Raw genomic sequence first — 20,223 nt, 5'->3', positions numbered from 1 at the left:
TCGGGCTTAAAATTTCAAACGTAAAAACACATTTACACTAGCCAGTTGATAAGGTTGACAAGTGCAACACATTTTTAGTTATGTGCTGGTTAAAAAATTCCTTATGGCAGCATTCCTTTAAATTTTCCTTAGTAGCGGTGCCGTTTTCGACGTGTCTGCTAAAAAGGTATTTCTGATCATTTCATTGCGTTCTGAATGACCGATGTAATTTATTTCAAACGGCAAAATAGACAGAATTTTACTATGAATTGTTGGGCTAGAACCATTTTTTAAAAATTTCTTTATAATTCATCTGATCATTCCGGTATTCCCAGAATACCCGTCGAGAAAGATAATACATTTTGAAGAACTCGATGAATTTTCCGTGGATTAAAAAAAAAATCAATGAAAATTCGTTTTAAAAAAATATCTCGTGTAATGTAAGGGGAACTGGGTCCCAAAGCCCTACCTCGTTTATGTTTGCAAACGATAGTGCATCGGTCATGAATACTTGAACCGAAGCTATAAAAATTCTAGTAAAAGTATAAATCAGTAAAAATAATATTTTTTATTTAATACATATTAAAGCAATTTTTTTTGGCTGTGCAACATTACAGAACGAATGAACCATCAGCCCAAAACGTCAGGCCCATATTTTAACTGTCAAAAGGGTTGACTCAAGTAAACAATGTTCCTTTCAATTTTTGAGTCAAATGGAAAACTGACGCGTTCAGGATGATTAACTTCATCGTTCTTTGTAAGAAAATCGAATATCGATTCTTCATTTTGGGACCCAAAAAATCGTGTAAAATGAAAAGAATTTCCCATTAATAGTCCGAGGAATTTCTCATTAAAATTCCAGAGAATTGAAATTGGAAATTATTTTCAAATAGTCTTGGAAATTTATAATAATTCCAGTATGGGCAAATAAAGGAATTCCTCCACAATTTAAACGGGAAATTCATCTTAATTTCCACAAAATTATTTCTAATCATCATCTGAACTCCTACAAAGAATTCATGTTTATTTCCACAAGAAATTTGTCTAAATTTTCGTGGGATGTACTCCGGATTTGTATTTGAAAGTTAAGGGATGTCTCTTCGAAGTACCTGGAAGTACCTCTTGCAGCTCCTCCATAAGTTCGCCCAGAAATTTCTCCGTTAGATCCTCCAAGAATTCCTTAGGAAATTCCTCCAGTCGCTCCTTGAGAAATTCCTTAGTTTGTTTCTTTCACGACTTCCTCCAGCAGATTCCAGGAATTGCTCTCGAAGCTCCTGCAGGCATGATCAATACCTCAGGAAGTTTCTCCAAAAAGTTATCCAGAAGTTCCTCCGGAAGTTTCTTCAGACATTTCAGTAATTGCTCAGGAAAATCCTTCAAGAATTCTTCAGGAAAATCCCTCCGGAATTTCTCCTGTAATTCCTCCGGAAGTTCCATTAGCATTTCATCCGGAAGTTCCTTCAGAAAATCCTTTGGATATTCCAACAGCAATTCCTCCGGAAATTCCTTCAGGGATTCCAGGAATTTATCCTGAAGATTCTCCAGAAATTCTTCCGGAAATTTCTTCAGAAAATTGAAGATTTCACGGTGAATTTTTCCGAATCCCTACAGAATAATTCCACAAGGAAATTCAGTTAGAAAAATCCGTTGGAATTATATTTAAAGACTCATTAGAAAATCCAAGGAAAAGTCATTTCCCTTACTCATGAAAATTTAAAAGAATATTCTCTTGAATTCTAACAATTTGAGTGTTAAAAAATAAACGATACATAAAACAAAAAGATGATTGAAATTACAAACCTATTGGATTTTGTAATTTTTTCGCTGCTAATCATAATTTTGATTGAAGACATTTGAAGACATTTTTACTCGACTGTGAAGACATTTGAAAATATCCCCTGGCATCCCTGATGGGAATCGAGCAAAGTCACCGTCAGCATGGTCTTGCTTTGTAGCCGCGCGTCTTACCGCACGGCTTAGGAGGGCACGTATTCTATTAGCATTTCCAAAGTTATTAATTGAAAGCTTTTTTATGCCCGCCATTGCATGAGTATTTATGTTGTGTGGCAAGTATAATGGATACACAATGCCCAGGGTGTCGAGAAATTTCAACCCGAAAACATTCTACACCGGACCGAGAAACGAACTCACCATCTCCAAATTGGCAATCCTACGGCTTTGCTCGTAAGGCTACTGAGGGCCCTTTTTGATGGGCCTATAGTATTTGAATAATCATACTTTAAAATATCTTGGCTAGCACATGTTTCGAAATGGACAAATTGATATGAAATATGCGAAAAATAATCCACGTGTCTTGGTGGGACTCGAAACTTCAACGTCCTACTCTCTAGATAGGCATGATAACCCCTACATAACAAGACCACCTCAAGGTCACGTTTGCGAAAAAGCCATCAGAATTCGAGTACTAAACTCCACCATGGTTAGCTCATTTCATTTCATTTATTTAGTTTACATCTAAACAGATAATACTGAATCAACAATTTGACGGCACAATACACGGTTCAAGGCCGCATCTCTTCATCCTCGAATGCGTCGCTCGCTGCGCTTTACGTCGTATCTGCCGTATCGGAAGCGAACACCATCTTTGCAGAGTTGCTGTTCGGCATTCTTGCAACATGCCCTGCCCATCGTACCCTTCCGGCTGTAGCTAACCTTCTGGATACTGGGTTCGCCGTAAAGCTGGGCGAGCTCGTGGTTCATTCTTCGCTGCCACACACCGTCTTCTTGCACACCGCCAAAGATGGTCCCAAGCACCCGTCCCTCGAATATTCCGAGTGTTAGCAATTACTCTTCGAGCACGACTACCGGTCTTATCAATATCTTGTACATGACGCATTTGGTGCGGTGGTTGATTTTTTTTACCGCAGTTTCTTCTGGAGCCCGTAGTAGGCCCGACTTCCACAGATGATGCGCCTTCGTATTTCACGACTAACATTGTTATCAGCCGTTTGCAAGGATCCGAGGTAGACGAATTCCTCGACTACCTCGAAGGTATCCCCGTCTATCGTAACACTGCTTCCCAGGCGGGCCCTGTCGCACTCGGTTCCGCCCACAAGCATGTACTTTGTCTTTGACGCATTCACCACCAGTCCAACTTTTCTTGTTTCACGTTTCAGTCGGGTGTACAGTTCTGCCACCTTTGCAAATGTTCGGCCGACAATGTCCATGTCATCCGCGAAACAAATAAATTGATTGGATCTGTTGTCGTACCCCGGCTGTTACAGTTACACCCGGCTCTCCTCATGACACCTTCTAGCGCAATGTTGAACAACAGGCATGAAAGTCCATCACCTTGTGTTAGTCCCCGGCGCGATTCAAACGAACTGGAGTGTTCGCCCGAAATCTTCACACAGCTTTGCTATCCATCCACCGTTGCTTTGATCAGTCTGGTAATAGCTCCACGCGGTCTATACTCTGTCGTATGCCGCCTTGAAATCAATGAACAGATGGTGCGTTGAGACCTGGTATTCACGGCATTTTTGAAGGATTTGCCGTACAGTAGAGATCTGGTCCGTTGTCGAGCAACCGTCAACGAAGCCGGCTTGATAACTTTAACGGAAGATGATCTGGGAAATCACTTTGTAGGCGGCATTAAGGATGGTGATCGCTCGAAAGTTATCACACTTCAGCTTGTCGCCTTTCTAGTAGATGTGGCATATAACCCCTTCCTTCCACTCCTCCAATACCTGTTCAGTTTCCCTGATTCTGACTATCAATTTGTGCAGGCAAGTGGCTAGCTTTTCCGGCCCTTGATGAGCTCAGCTCCGATACCATCCTTACCAGCTGCTTTATTGGTCTTTAGCTGTTGGATGGCATCCTTAACTTCCCTCAAGGTGGGGGCTGGTTAGCTTCCATCGTCCGCTGAACTGACGTAGTCATCTCCTCCGCTCCCTTGACTTTCACTGCCTGTACTCTCAGCGCCATTTAAATGTTCCTCGTAGTGCTGCTTCCACCTTTCGATCACCACAAGTTCGTCCGTCAAGATGCTCTCATCCTTATCCCTGCACATTTTGGACCATGGCACGAAGTCTGCACTGTGTCCTTCTCCTCCTGAATCTGTCTGCACTCTTCGTCAAACCAATCGTTCCGTCGACTTCTCCCATATACCCGACGTTGTTCTCCGTTGCGTCGTAAATGGCTGCTTTAACTGTATTCCAGTAGTCCTGAGTGGTCAGAGTCGATGTTAGCCCCACGATATGTCCTGACGTCGATAATGTCGGATAAGTGGCATCCATCATATTTATTTATTCAGACTAAGACCGAAGTGGCCTGTGCGGTATATAAGAGTCTTCTCCATTCGGCTCGGTCCATGACTACACGTCGCCAACCGCACAGTCTACGGAGGGTCCGCAAGTCATCTTCCACCTGATCGATCCACCTTGCCCGCTGCGCACTTCGCCTTCTTGTGCCCGTCGGATCGTTGTCGAGAACCGCGTTGGTCTTCCACGAGCATCGTCCAGGTTTCGTGTCCGTAGAGGACTACCGGTCTAATGAACGTTTTGTAGATTGTCAGTTTGATACGGCGGCGAACTCTATTCGATCTTGCAAAGTACGTACGATTTCCAGCCACTATGCGTCTCCGAATTTCTCTGCTGGTATCATTTTCGGCACTCACCAGTGAGCCCAAGTACACAAATTTTTCTACCACCTCGATTTCGTCACCACCGATGCAAACTCGCGGTGGCTCACATTGTTTTCTCTTGAACCTTTTCCTCATGTACTTCGTCTTCGACGTATTGATGACTAGTCCAATCCGTCTAGCTCCGGTTTTCAGTCTGATGTAGGCTTCCTCCATCCTCTCAAAGTTACGTGCCATAATATCAATGTCGTCGGCGAAACCAAATAACTGAACGGACTTCGTGAAAATCGTACCACTCGTGTCGATCCCTGCCCTTCGTATTACCCCTTCCAAAGCGATGTTGAATAGCAGACACGAAAGACCATCACCTTGCCGTAATCCTCTACGCGTTTCCAAGGGACTCGAGAATGCCCCTGAAACTCGAACTACGCACATCACCCGACTCATCGTCGCTTTGATCAACCGTGTCAGTTTATCCGGAAATCCGTGTTCGTGCATTAGCTGCCATTGCTGGTCCCGATCGATTGTATCATATGCGGCTTTGAAGTCGATAAATAGATGATGTGTGGGCACGTTGTATTCGCGGCATTTCTGCAGTACTTGTCAAATGGCGAACACCTGGTCCGTGGTGGGGCGTTCGCCCGCCTGATACTGCCCCACGAACTCCCTTGCAAATGGTGCTAGTCGACGGCATAAAATTTGGGAAAGTACCTTGTAGGCGGCGTACAGCAATGTGATTGCGCAGTAGTTGCTACAATCCAGCTTATCACCCTTTTTGTAGATGGGACAAACGACGCCTTTCATCCACTCCTGCGGCAAAACTTCCTCCTCCTAAATCTTGGCGATGACCCAGTGCAGCGCTCTAGCCAGTGCCTCACCATCGTGTTTAAATAGCTCTCCTGGTAGTTGGTCAACCCCAGGGGCTTTGTTGTTCTTCAGCCGGCCAATCTCCTCCTGGATTTCCTGGAGATCCGGTCCGGTAAAATTATGTCCTGCGCACGTTCTCCCAGGTTCAGTACCATACCGCCATCTTCGCCTGCCACATCGCCATTCAGGTGCTCTTCGTAGTGCTGCCGCCACCGTTTATGTCCTTACACATATCAGGCTGTTGTACGTGGCCCTTACGTGAACAGTTTAACTTCTGATAGAACTTTCATGTGTTATTAGCGCGATACAGTTGCTCCGTCTCTTCACGGTCTTTTCTTCCGGAGAATCGAGTTTTGTCTGTTCCGCCTCGTTCGCCCTCGTGCGGTGTTGCAGCAATTTCGCCAATGCTGCATTCTTCTCTTCCACTAACTGCTCACATTCGCCGTCATACCAGTCGTTTCTCTGATCCAGGGGCACCGTGCCAAGTGCAGCGGTTGCGGTGCTACCAATGGCGGATCGAATATCTCTCCAGCCATCTTCAAGAGACGCTGCGCCTAGCTGCTCTTCCGTTGAGAATGCAATCACACGATGGTGCATCTTACCCAGCACTATGAAGCCGGTTCCCAGCTCGTTGGTGTTGCCACAGCTTTGGTAGAAGGTAGCCGCTCGATTCCCGCTTTTCCACATTTTCTATCCTGTCCAGCAAATCTCCTGCAGCACCACGACGTCGAAGTTGCGGGGATGTAATTCATCGTAAATCATCCTGTCGCAACCTGCGAAACCTAGCGACTTGCAGTTCTTTGTTCCAAGCTTCCAATCGTGTTCCTTTATTCGTCGCCTAGGTCTTTGCCGATTATATCGAGTCGCATTATCTCTTATATTGTTCGTAATTATTGGTTTTTCAGGCGGCTTATTGGGCCTGCGCAAACCTCCTGTCTCGTCGGAGGGCCGTCGTGTCAGGGCTGTTTAGCGTCCCACCTAACACCAGGACTTGGGCGCTTTGAGCGGCACACGATCGCTTTGGTAGGGCCTACTTGCGGATACGTGCAGCTTTTTAAAGGAATTTAACAGGGCCCACTGTCAAACCCCACCACATCCTAGGCAAGCCCCACAACTCGCAGATGGCCTGGGGAGAGATCGTCAAGCCCTTGGACATAGTCCCTGCTGCCCGAAAGTGGCATCCATCAATCAAAACGTATTCGATTTATGATTTTTTCTGCAGTGGTGATCTCCAGGCATACCGATACGTATGCCGTATGCCGTTTTTGTTCGACAGTCGGTGAGCGCTGAACTTTCCAATAGAGGAGGACTCTAGGCCAACCGGAGCGTTAAAATTCTCCTATCGTGTTTTGGGCAGCCACGGATCGTTCAGCCCGTGGACATAGTCCCCGCTACCCCTGTTTTATATTTTTCCATATAAAAGCACTGATGATTATAGTTTTTGCTCGCAACCATTCACAGCGTTGTTGCGAATTTGCCAAAAGTGTTTACGAAAAAGTTGTATGTGTAATGCAATCCTTCTTTATTTACAATACATCCCTCACATCCTTATCCTCAAGTTACCATTTCTGCATTCGTATATCATGAGGCTAATACGATGATACGTTTATGCCCATGGAAGTTAAGTGAAACCGAAAATTGCCTAGACCGTTTAGCTTTGACACCGCGCGCCTTACCGCACGGCTAAGGAGGGCCCACGTAATGCAATCCAAATGACTTTAAAATTTTTATTCTAGTCCACAATGTCACATAACAGTTCGAAGAAAGCTTTAATGTGAGCCGCATTCGCAAACAGTTCAAAATCTACTATTCGATCCCAATTAATTCCATTCAAACAACCCTTCTTGTGTAGCATTAGTTTGTTTTCGCTACAGTCTAGACCAACAAAGGAAAAAATGTAGACCACAATGTCATCAAAATTTAATCACTTTTCAACATCAATGGCCCAAGCTTACTTTCATTGGCAGACGAACTTCCCCACCCCTGCCTCACCAAATCAACATTTCATGGAACGGCCGGCACTCGTTCTGGAAGCTCAAATTTCCATCCCACTTTTCCACCAATCATCAGCACGAAAATGAAATGTGTTTTTCTCTTCGCTTGCCCTCACTTCTTAACGCAACGCCCCCAGCTCAGAAGTTTTTCCCAGTGCGAACCGAACCGCGCTGTTGAAGTGCCTGGAAAATCCCATTTAAGCTCCCTGACCCTAATTCAGCAGTCACGAAACTTTTCACCCATAAAAATGCAAGTAATTACTTCTGCTCGATGGTTGCTTTGGGCTGCTGCTGTTGCTACTGTCAGTGACGCCCAGAAATGACCAACGGCAAATATCGTCCACCAGCCAGCCAGTCAGCGGCCGTCGGTCGTGGTCATCATGGTGGAAAAGAAGCATCAACTGTTCTGTCTGCACAGCAGGGCTGAATGTTCCATATGAGATTACATCCTCCGAGCCGAACAGAGCAGAGAGGTCCAACGCCCGACGACGACGCCAAACGCATTTCAGAAGTGGACATAGACGACGACAACGGCGACAGCCGAGAGTGGCGCAATTGTGCATCCAAAAAGCACTTGTGCAGTGTCACGACGATGATGAGGTTAAGGATGGTTGCGGTCGATTTGAGATTCTATTTTTCGGCATGCGTTCAGTATGGGAGGGACATCGCATATAAATGGAAATTTAGAGTTTTTGGACCAAAGATACCCGGGTGGGGAGCAGAACGGAATTACCAAGTTGGTAGTGGCAGATTAAATTCCCTCTTTGGTTCGGAAAAGCGGACGTTATTGAATGGACCTTTATGTTTACTTTTACTTACACCTCAATTATCCAATGGTTATGTAATATGATCGTTTAGTAGTTTTGATGCTACATGAACCCTGCTTTTATTCTAATTTAGATGAATTTTGTTATACAGATATTTTGCGCTGTAAAATACATAATCTGATACGGTTTTCTGGTGAATTTCGAAGAGCCTAGCCAAATCCCAAGGTATTTAACCAGTTGGAACGCACCGAAAAAGGATTCCGAACCAAGTGGTTGGTTCTCTACGAATATTGATCAGTTCTTGTATCTGTAGAGGACCGGCCGGTTTGATGAGCGTTTTGTAAATAATCTGTCTGACACTCTAAATATTAGATCGGAGTGTCTTGAGCAGTTCAAAGTACGTACGACAAACAACGCTGACGAAAAATGGGTGGTGGGTGGCTAATGTTGTCCTATAGATGTTGGGAAATTATACAAATCAATTTCATTGTTATCATGTTTTAAATGCTCATTTGGATTATAATTTTCTTCACCTTCTCATGCCAGGTGTAATATCACACAAGAGGCAACACAATTAGGCTCAGTAGATCGGCTGTACCTTCAAGTACCATGCGAAATAATAATCGCATTATTACTTTGTTTCTCGGATTTCTACGAAAAATAGTTTTCCGTTGGAATGTTTAACACTGCTTTTAACAGCTTATTCAATTTTCCATCATGGAAAAATGGTCGCTCTTTGGCGACGTGACGCGTTGACGTGGCAGCCTTCATTTACAATGGCAACACGCGAGTTAAAAGTTAGCGGTTCAACAGCCATTAATGGATTGATAATGAGTTTTCAAAACTTTTTCATCACTGTGGGGAAAAAATAACAAGGGTACAATTATGAAAATCCGAGCACCGCAAACTAATTGCCACTGAATAATGAACTAGTTTCATTCGTTGCACTTTTCGAATCTGTTCAAATTACTATTTAATTTCCGCTATTCGCAGACTGATGAGAGGCACCCCCATCCCATTCTTCAGTCACATCCTTTCAGTTTTTACTCGGCAACTCCACTAATTACAGTGCGCACACACATTCCGAGGCCTAGCTCTCTCTCATCGTCAATCAGGCCAAATTGGAAGCTGCATAAATTTCCGCAGTCTGTCCTCTTTGTCATAGTAAATCCAAAATTAACTCGGCAGCCGATAAATTAGCGAAATTGAATAAATTATCGTGTAATTTTACTACCGAAACCGCATCATTCGTTCTCGTTTCGGAGTCCTGCGCGCGCTGCGCTCACTATCTATGTAGCAGCTATAAAGCGACTCGATGACGGGGCCTGTTTTGTGATGTCATGCAAATTTTGTGCCGAATTAGGTTTCATGGCTTTGCTCATCAATTCCGGAATGGCTGCTGCTCGACGACCCGCTGCTGTTGGCTGTTGGATGAACCGTGCCTCCACCTATATAATCTATTTCGTAGCTGTAATAATGGCATGCCTTCACAGGCACAGTTCCGGTGCTGCAACTTACAAAAATCGATCCGATCGATAATGCCCGATGGCAATACTTGGCATTATGTCGGTGGCAGTGCTGGGGAATTCATTTTTACCAAAATAAAATCATTTGCATCATGCTCAACTTGCTAGCAGAATTCATAACAGGCTAACAGAGGAGCTTGGAGTCTTTAGTTATTCTTTAATTATATTGCTCCATCTTCATTGGATAAGAGTAAGATATGTTAACGCACTGGAGCTAGTACTTTTCGCTTCATTCTACGTGCATTGTAAATGAATTTTGACTGTTCAGTATTTTTCTGACTAATACCAAAAATATGTTCGTTAATGACGACCTTTAAACATGTATCGCACTATTAATTAAACTTGTTATAGAAAGGATGCAATTGCAACTACAGGTCAGTCTCGTTATAAGGCAACTTTTTTTCGTTTCGTTGCTTTATATAGTCAACTGCGCTCGATAGCTATCCGAAATCAACCAGTCATGTCCATACAAGTCCGTAGAGCCCACGCGTGTGATTTGCCGTATACCCAAACCAGATGTTCTAGGCTCTCCAAACTGTTCTGGAGCTTGGATAAATTGGTCTACCGAGTCAACTGCGCTCGATAGCTATCCGAAATCGACCAGTCATGGCAATACAAGCGTATAATTTGCAGCTCAGATATACCCAAACCAGATGTTCTAGGCTCTCTAAACTGTTCTGGAGTTTGGATGAATTAGTCTACCGAGTCAACTGCGCTCGATAGCTATCCGAAATCGACGAGTCATGTACATACAAGTTCGTAGAGCCCACGCGTATGATTTGCAACTCAGTTCTGGAGTTTGGATCAAATGATCTACCAGGTCAACTACGCTTGATAGGTATTTTAGGTAAATTGGTTCTGATTGCTCGATTGACCTCAGAATTGCAAAAACGGCAGTTGGTATGCTACAGAACAATTTCACAGACCATTGCATGATGATTAAATGTACTTTTATATAGTTTTCGGCTGATTTATTAGGAGATGATTTGTGTATTTTTCGATTTTTTGATCGAATCGCATCAGCCGAAACCTATATAAAAGTTCATTTAATCATCATACAATGTTCTGTGAAATTGTTCTGTAGCATACCAACTGCCGTTTTTGCAATTCTGAGGTCAATCGAGCAATCAGAACCAATTTCCAGATCGAATGAGTGACGGAGGTGTATTTTCCTATACATTTTAGCTGAAATCCCCATACAAACTTCAAATCAAATGCGCCAGCTTATGCAACAAGCGATTGAGCTGAAATTTTCAGAGATTGATTTTCTCACCCAAAGACATAATTCTGGGGGCTGCCTCGTGGAATTAGCCAACTTTTTGTTTCCTGGGCCAGTCTAATGTCCATAAAAGTCCATAATGCCTATTCGTATGATTTGCAGTTCAAGTATACCCAAACCATATGTTCTAGGCTCTCCAAACTGTTCTGGAGTTTGGATAAATTGGTCTACCGAGTCATGTCCATTCAAGTCCGTAGAGCCCACGAGAATGATTTGCAACTCAGGTATACCCAAACTAGATGATCTAGGCTCTCCAATGTGTTCTGGAGCTTGGATCAAATGGTCTACCAGGTCAACTACGCTTGATAGGTATCTGAAATCGACCAGTCATGTCCATAAAAGTCCATAATGCCTATGCGTATAATAAGCAGTTCAGATATAGCCAAACCATATATTCTAGATTCCCCAAACTGTTCTAAATTTTGAATAAATTTGTCTACCAGATCAACCAGGAAGAACTTCCTGGAGGAATTAACGGAGGAAATTCTGGAGAAACTTCCGGAGGAATTCCTGGAAGAACTTCCGGAGGAATTCCTGGAGGAACTTCCGGAGGCATTCCTGGAAGAACTTCTATACGAATTCCTGGGGGAACTTCCGAGGAACTTTAGGATGAATTTCTGGAGGAATTTCCGGACGACTTCCTGGAGGAACTTCCGTAGGACTTCCTGGAGGAACTTCCGAAGGACTTCCTGGATGAACTTCCGTAGGACTTCCTGGAGGAACTTCCTAAGGGCTTCCAAGAGGAACTTCCGGAGGAATTAACGAAGGAAATGCTGGAGAAACTTCCGGGGGAATTCCTGGAGGAACTTCCGGAGGTATTCCTGGAAGAACTTCTATAGGAATTCCAGGAGGAACTTCCGGAGGAGTTCAAGGAGGAACTTTCTGGAGGAACTTCTGGAGGAGTTCCTGGAAGAACTTCCGGAGGAGTTCCTGGAAGAACTTCCGGAAGGATTCCAGGAGAAACTTCTAGAGGAATTCCTGGAGGTACTTCCGGAGGAACTTTCTGGAGGAACTTCTGGAGGAATTCATGCAGGAATTTCTGGTGGAACTTCCTGAGGAATTTCTAGAGGAACTTCCGGAAGAATGGCTGAAGGAACTTCCGGAGGAATTGCTGAAGGAACTTCCGGAGGAATTCCTGGAGGATTTTTCGGAGGAATTCCTGGAAGAACTTCGGGAGGAATTCTTGGAGGAACTTCCGGAGGAATTCCAGAAGAATCTTCCAGAAGACTTCCTGGAGGAACTTCCCGAGCAGGAGAAATTGGCTCAATAATAACTAATTCTGTTATTGATACCATACTCTGTTATGAACTAGCCCTGCATGAGAGGTAGACCCGAGCAGGAGCGACAACCTCGATAACAGAAATTGGTATGATTTAGCCTTGCATAAGAGGTAAAATATCAAAAAATAATACCAAAAACTTATATGCAGAGTACCTGAGGGATAGCATGCTTAGGTATTTCAATACCAACGAATAATAATTGGTTATGCATTTGGTATTGAAATTCAATTTAATAACTGAGTATGTTATCGCATATTAGTTTTTGCTATTATTACAGCGTAAAGCGGCGGTGATGAATGGTGGGTGGTGGAGGCGGGCGGTGAGTGGTGGCTGCGGACGGTTACGGTGCTGCACCGAAGACTTAAATTCGATCAAATATCGTGATAATTTACGAGACATTGGGAGTTGGTTGTACAGTTTACCGCCGATAAAAGAAAATTGTTTCGACCAAACTCTGTCCTGGAGCGCGGGAGAATGAAGTTACCAGTTAGGCGCGAGGAACGATTATTTTGACTTGTTCTTAGTTGCGTATTATGGTGCAGCAGTGGATCTGTAGTAATTTTCCTGATTTGAACTAATATTTGCAACTCATGTAGGGCATTAATCGGTAAAATGAACTTTTTGGAGAGTGGAATACAACAAATTGTGGGGGAAAAAGTGCTTCGGACTACCATTCCGCGGGAGGCTACAAAGTTTGCAAAGTTTTATGCCGATGCCGATTTTGACGACCCGCAGTGGGCGTCCATCGTTTTTCTGCTCCAGCTGTGCATATAACGCTTCTTTCACGTCGTCGGGTCTTCCTTCGTGTGGGCAGTGCACGTTGATGATGCTATAGTTGAAGAAACGGCCTTTATGCTCAGCTTGCACATCCTTGCGTTGATTGGCTGCCACCCAATCACGCGTTGGCGCATCTTGCCCAGCACTATGAAGCCGGTTCCCAGCTCGTTGGTGGTGCTACACACCACACTTTTTGTCCTGTTGAGCAGATTTCCTGCAGCGCTACGACGTTGAAGTTCGGAGATGTAATTCATCGTAGATTATCCTGTCGCAACCTGTGGAGCCTAGCGACTTGCAGTTCCATGTTCCAAGCTTCCAATCGTGATCCTTTATTCGTCGCCTAGGTCGTTTCCGATTATATCGAGTCGTATTATCTTCTATGTCATTCGTAATGGTTGGTTTTAAAGGCGGCTTATTGGGCCTGCGCAAACACCCTGTCTCATCGGAGGGCCGTCGTGTCAGGTTTTGTGCGCTTTGAGCGGCACACGGTCGCTTTAGCGGAGCCTACTTGCAGATACATGCAGCTTCTTATAGAAGTTTAACAGAGCCCACTGTCAAACCGTGGCTTCGGTCTACGAACCTACTTCTGCCTTACCGCTTCTGTTTTAGATCTTAATTAATGTTGTTCCGTCCGCTCATGAACTCGATGATCTCATCGAGCTGCTCGACGACTACCGGATCCCGAGTCTTCATGTGTCTGTTGGTAATCACTACCATATGGCTTCTTCTCGCCTCCCAAAAAAATGTCTATATTTGTCTCGTTACATATGTGAAATATCGCCAAGAATGTCAACTACGTGGACATTCGCATAGTAATTACTTGAACAACATACAATCCCTTCCTTTCCTACTGCTTCATTAAGCACTTCCATAGTTAGTAACTTACTTTTACTTACTTATGGATCCTGTACACCTCCGGTGGTGCAAAGGGCCGACTTGAAAGATCTCCATCCTGAGCGATGCCCGGCTATCGCCTTAACCTGTTGCCAGGTTAGATTTCGGTCGACTTTTTTTTATTTATTTATTGAGGCTTCGCCGCCATGAGCCTCTGGGTCTGCCTCTGTTGCGATGTCCCGCTGGGTTCCAGTTTATTGCTTGTTTACAGATTTCGTTTCCGCCCCTACGTAGAGTGTGGCCGACCGAGCCCCACTTCCAATCCCGAATTTCTGTTGCTATCGGCCTCTGGTGACAACGACGATGGAGCTCGTTGTTTAAGATCCAGTTGTGAGGCCACCAGGCCCAAATTATTTACCGCAGGCATCTGTTAATGAACACCTGCAGCCGTTGAGAGTTCTCCACTGATAAACACCATGTTTCGCTAGCGTATAACAGCACAGATTTCACTTCAGTTCTATCAAAGGTAATTGCCTATTTCCGGGGATTAAACCACCCGACTTGGACATTAATTTACAATGTTATGAAAACTCATATGTGAATATGTACGTTATGTGGAAGATATTGATTTGAAAAATGTATTGGGTAACCACTTTTCCCTTCGATGGGACTCGAACCCATGACCCTACAGTACGCTAGACTGGTGCTTTAACCAACTAAGCTACGAAGGACCTCCGTCGGCCTTCGCAACCTAGTGGCTACTGAACGAGCTCGAGATTCCCAAATTGGACGCATAGTCAAATCACTCGCAATCCATTTATCAAGCCAATACTTCCACATGTGTATTGTACACGTCCACATTAGAGGAGCGTGAGTATTTAGAATGTCTGGCGGCTATACACATTCTTCATCAGCAACGGTACTGATCAAGTGAGGTTGTGTAAGCTATTTGCCAGTCGGTCGTCAAGCTCAGACCCGACCGCATTGCGTAGCAAGAGCACGCAACTCAAGTTCAGTTCAATCAAAGGTAATTGCCTATTTCCGGGGATTAAACCACCCGACTTGGACGTTAATTTACAATGTTATGAAAACTCATATGTGAATATGTACGTTATGTGGAAGATATTGATTTGAAAATGTATTGAGGTAACCACTTTCCCTTCGATGGGACTCGAACCCATGACCCTACAGTACGCTAGACTGGTGCTTTAACCAACTAAGCTACGAAGGACCTCCGTCGGCCTTCGCAACCTAGTGGCTACTGAACGAGCTCGAGATTCCCAAATTGGACGCATAGTCAAATCACTCGCAATCCATTTATCAAGCCAATACTTCCACATGTGTATTGTACACGTCCACATTAGAGGAGCGTGAGTATTTAGAATGTCTGGCGGCTATACACATTCTTCATCAGCAACGGTACTGATCAAGTGAGGTTGTGTAAGCTATTTGCCAGTCGGTCGTCGGAAATAGGCAATTACCTTTGATTGAACTGAACTTGAGTTGCGTGCTCTTGCCTACGCAATGCGGTCGGGTCTGAGCTTGACGACCGACTGGCAAATAGCTTACACAACCTCACTTGATCAGTACCGTTGCTGATGAAGAATGTGTATAGCCGCCAGACATTCTAAATACTCACGCTCCTCTAATGTGGACGTGTACAATACACATGTGGAAGTATTGGCTTGATAAATGGATTGCGAGTGATTTGACTATGCGTCCAATTTGGGAATCTCGAGCTCGTTCAGTAGCCACTAGGTTGCGAAGGCCGACGGAGGTCCTTCGTAGCTTAGTTGGTTAAAGCACCAGTCTAGCGTACTGTAGGGTCATGGGTTCGAGTCCCATCGAAGGGAAAGTGGTTACCTCCAATACATTTTCCAAATCAATATCTTCCACATAACGTACATATTCACATATGAGTTTTCATAACATTGTAAATTAACGTCCAAGTCGGGTGGTTTAATCCCCGGAAATAGGCAATCACCTTTGATTGAACTGAACTTGAGTTGCGTGCTCTTGCCTACGCAATGCGGTCGGGTCTGAGCTTGACGACCGACTGGCAAATAGCTTACACAACCTCACTTGATCAGTACCGTTGCTGATGAAGAATGTGTATAGCCGCCAGACATTCTAAATACTCACGCTCCTCTAATGTGGACGTGTACAATACACATGTGGAAGTATTGGCTTGATAAATGGATTGCGAGTGATTTGACTATGCGTCCAATTTGGGAATCTCGAGCTCGTTCAGTAGCCACTAGGTTGCGAAGGCCGACGGAGGTCCTTCGTAGCTTAGTTGGTTAAAGCACCAGTCTAGCGTACTGTAGGGTCATGGGTTCGAGTCCCATCGAAGGGAAAGTGGTTACCTCAATACATTTTCCAAATCAATATCTTCCACATAACGTACATATTCACATATGAGTTTTCATAACATTGTAAATTAACGTCCAAGTCGGGTGGTTTAATCCCCGGAAATAGGCAATCACCTTTGATTGAACTGAACTTGAGTTGCGTGCTCTTGCCTACGCAATGCGGTCGGGTCTGAGCTTGACGACCGACTGGCAAATAGCTTACACAACCTCACTTGATCAGTACCGTTGCTGATGAAGAATGTGTATAGCCGCCAGACATTCTAAATACTCACGCTCCTCTAATGTGGACGTGTACAATACACATGTGGAAGTATTGGCTTGATAAATGGATTGCGAGTGATTTGACTATGCGTCCAATTTGGGAATCTCGAGCTCGTTCAGTAGCCACTAGGTTGCGAAGGCCGACGGAGGTCCTTCGTAGCTCAGTTGGTTAAAGCACCAGTCTAGCGTACTGTAGGGTCATGGGTTCGAGTCCCATCGAAGGGAAAGTGGTTACCTCCAATACATTTTTCAAATCAATATCTTCCACATAACGTACATATTCACATATGAGTTTTCATAACATTGTAAATTAACAGATTTCACGTTAGAGTTGAAAAATCGTATTTTGGTGCGTTCACTTATCTGTCTGTTTTTCCAGATATTTCTTAAACTCGCAAAGGCAGCCCTTGCTTTCTTGATCCGTGCGCCTATGTCGATCTTGGTACCGCCGTCTGACGCCATTTGGCTACCAAGATATTGGAAGCTTTCAACATTCTCCACTGGTTGCCCGGCTACTGTGAAACTGGAAGGAGTCACCGTGTTTACATCCAACGATTTGGTTTTGTTGACGTTGATGACTAAACCTGCCGAGGAGGAGCGATCGGTAAGGTCGTTGAGCTTACTCTGCATATCAGAGCGCCGTTGCGCGAGTAGTGCAACGTCATCCGCCAATTCGAAGTCGTTTAGGTGCTCCATGGTTATAGGCTGCCATAACAGCCCGCGGTTTGGTTCACGGTCAATCGCATCTACCAGAATCTCATCGATTACGATGAGGCACAGTAACGGTGATAGAATACATCCTTGCCTCACACCAGCTACGACCCGGATAGGGTCGGACAGGACCCCATTGTGCAGCACTCTACACGAAAAGGCCTCGTACTGTGCTTCGATGAGGCCGATGATTTTCTCAGGAACCCCCTTGCGTCCCAGGGCGCCCCACATATTCTCGTGATTGAGACGGTCGAAAGCTTTTTCGTAGTCAATGAATACCAAGTAAAGGGACTCTTGGAATTCGTTGACCTGCTCCAAAATGATGCGATCGTGACAATATGGTCCACACAGGATCTTCCGGCACGGAATCCGGCTTGCTGCCGCCGGAGAGTCGCATCAATCTTCTCCTGAATCCGGGCTAGGATAATTTTGCACAGAACTTTGAGAACGGTACACAGCAACATAATGCCTCGCCAGTTATCGCATACAGTCAGGTCACCCTTTTTGGGCACCTTCACTAAGATACCTTGCATCCAGTCGACCGGGTAAGTTGCGGTGTCCCAGATATTACGAAATAAACGATGCAGTAGTTGAGCGGATGTCATGGAGTCAGCTTTGAGCATCTCGGCTGATATGCGGTTGACCCCTGGTGCTTTATTCGATTTCATGCTTTGGATGGCTGATTGAATCTCTAGCAGTGATGGAGCTTCGGTATAGACACGTGTTATACGTCGGATCCTAGGCAGATCATGCCGAGGTGGTGATGGCCTGGCTGGCACTTGAAAAAGTTGTTCGAAGTGCTCGAACCAGCGTTTCAGCTGGTCAGTTGGGTCGGTCAATTACTGATCATTCGCGTCTTTCACAGGCATCGTTGCATTCATCTTCGCCCCGCTTAAGCGTCGTGAGATATCGTAGAGGAGGCGAATGTCCCCGGTTGCGGCGGCTCTCTCTCCTTCGTCGGCCAGAGAGTCTGCCCACGCTCGCTTGTCCCGTCGACATGAGCGTTTTACTTCCTTCTCAAGAGCCGCGTATCGTTGACGGGCTAAGACTATGGCTCCTCTGGTTTTCGATCGCTCTATCGCGACTTTGGCATCTCTTCGCTCCTCTATCTTCCTCCATGTGTCATCGGTGATCCATTGTTTTCTCTGGGTGCGTAGTTCGGCCAGATTATTCTCGCTGGTGGCGATGAAGGCATTCTTGATGACGATCCATTATTGGTCTTCCACGCTGTCACCTTCCGGAATATCTGCAGCACGCGTCTCCAGTTCTTCAACGAAGGACCGTTTCACCGTGGCATCTTCCAGTCGGCGTGTGTTGAATCTTCGTCCAACTCTTTCCTCCTGCCGACGAATTCGCGCAATGCGCAGGCGTATTTCGCCGATGAGGAGGTGATGATCAGACGCGATATCGGCACTACGTTTATTCCGTACATCAAGAAGGCTCCGTTTCCATTTTCGGCTGATGCAGATGTGGTAGATTTGATTTTCTGTAAAGCCGTCACAGGAGACCCACGTGACCTTGTGAACCGGTCGATGAGGGCAGAGCGATCCCCGGATCACCATGTTGTTCTTACCACAAAATTCTGCGAACAGCTCTCCGTTTTCGCTCATTTCTCCGAGACCATGGCGTCACATAATGCGCTCATGGTTCGAGTTGTCCGAACCGATCTCCGCATTGAAGTCGCCCAAACAGATCTTGATATCACCCTTCGGAATTCTATCTACGACGGCATTGAGTTGACTGTAGAAGTTCTCTTTGTCTTGCAGATCGGCAACATCGGTTGGCGCATAACATTGGATTATAGTAAGGTTTCGGACCCGTGTTCTAAATCTGGCAACGATTATCCTTTCACTTATAGGTTCCCACTTCATAAGCGCATAGTGTGCCTGAGCGCTTAGTAGGAAGCCAACTCCGCGATGCCGGGGAGCGTGTTCACCTCGTAAACCAGAGTATAGCAGAACTTGTCCCGACGGCGTTCTGTGTTCTTCAAAGTTTGGCCAACGGACTTCACTCAGTCCCAGGATCTCAAGCTTCATGCGGCGTGCCTCATTGGCAAGTTGTGCCAATTTACCCTGCTGGGCTAGGGTTAAAACGTTCCATGTTCCTATTCGTGTCCGTTGTTTCGCGCTAAGAGTCGTCGCCGTAAAATCAGTCCGTATTCTTTCATTATCGGATTCTCGAACAAATTGATGTTTCGGGAACAGTAGGTTGTTGGCCCAAGGTTCCCTATCGACCGGGATGGGGCTGCCATCTTAGGTATAGCTTCCGGAGAATAGCATTTCATACTCAGCCGCTGGATGCCAGAACAGACGCTGTTGGAGCCGCACCTCCTTGGTGAACAGACGCTCGGTCAGTCGGGTCAAATTTGTTTAAAGTCCCACCCAACACCAGGACTAGGCTAGTGCGCTTTGAGCGGCACACGGTCGCTTTGATAGGGCCTGCTTGGGGACACATGCAGCTTTTTATAGAAGTTCAACAGAGCCCACTGTCGGACCCCACCAAATCCTAGGCAGACCCCACAGTACGCACCCTCTCACTCTAGCTGATGTCAGAAGGACAACAGTGCCCAGGCTGCACTACCAGCTAAGTACGCAACCCTTAGCTGGCGGTCAATTGTCATCGGAAGACCCGTGGAAGCGTGAGTATTGGAACTTGTGAGGACCAGAGCTTAGGCGCCCTTCCCGGATGTCAACTCACCATTTCGCAGCCCATATTAGTTAGTAACTGCGAGGTTTTTAAGACAAGAGTATCATTTTTGCATCCGTTTATCATGAGGCTAACACGAAGATACTTTTTGCACAGGGAAGTTGAGACAATTTACATCCCAAACATTCCCTAAAATAACCCAATCAAGCTCACTAAACATGATCTTGCTTTGTAGCCTCTCGCCTAACCGTTACGTGCCCGCCAGAGTAAACGCGATGTACAATACGACGCGACGCGAATCACGCAAAAAAAATATCACAATTATTATCC

At 45.3% G+C, this 20,223-nt stretch overlaps 1 protein-coding gene across 3 annotated transcripts in view; it reads left to right on the top strand.

The window, feature by feature from the left end:
• The window catches only part of LOC134211462 (glucose transporter type 1), a 519,077-nt gene that overhangs the window by 71,877 nt on the left and 426,977 nt on the right, over positions 1-20,223 (top strand). The gene's annotated exons all lie outside the window — the stretch shown is intronic.

This window comes from Armigeres subalbatus, chromosome 2, assembly GCF_024139115.2.
Source record: "Armigeres subalbatus isolate Guangzhou_Male chromosome 2, GZ_Asu_2, whole genome shotgun sequence".
NCBI classification, from domain to species: Eukaryota; Metazoa; Arthropoda; class Insecta; order Diptera; family Culicidae; genus Armigeres; species Armigeres subalbatus.
Note: the sequence above shows the minus strand (reverse complement) of the source record. Positions and strands in the feature narration are given on the sequence as shown.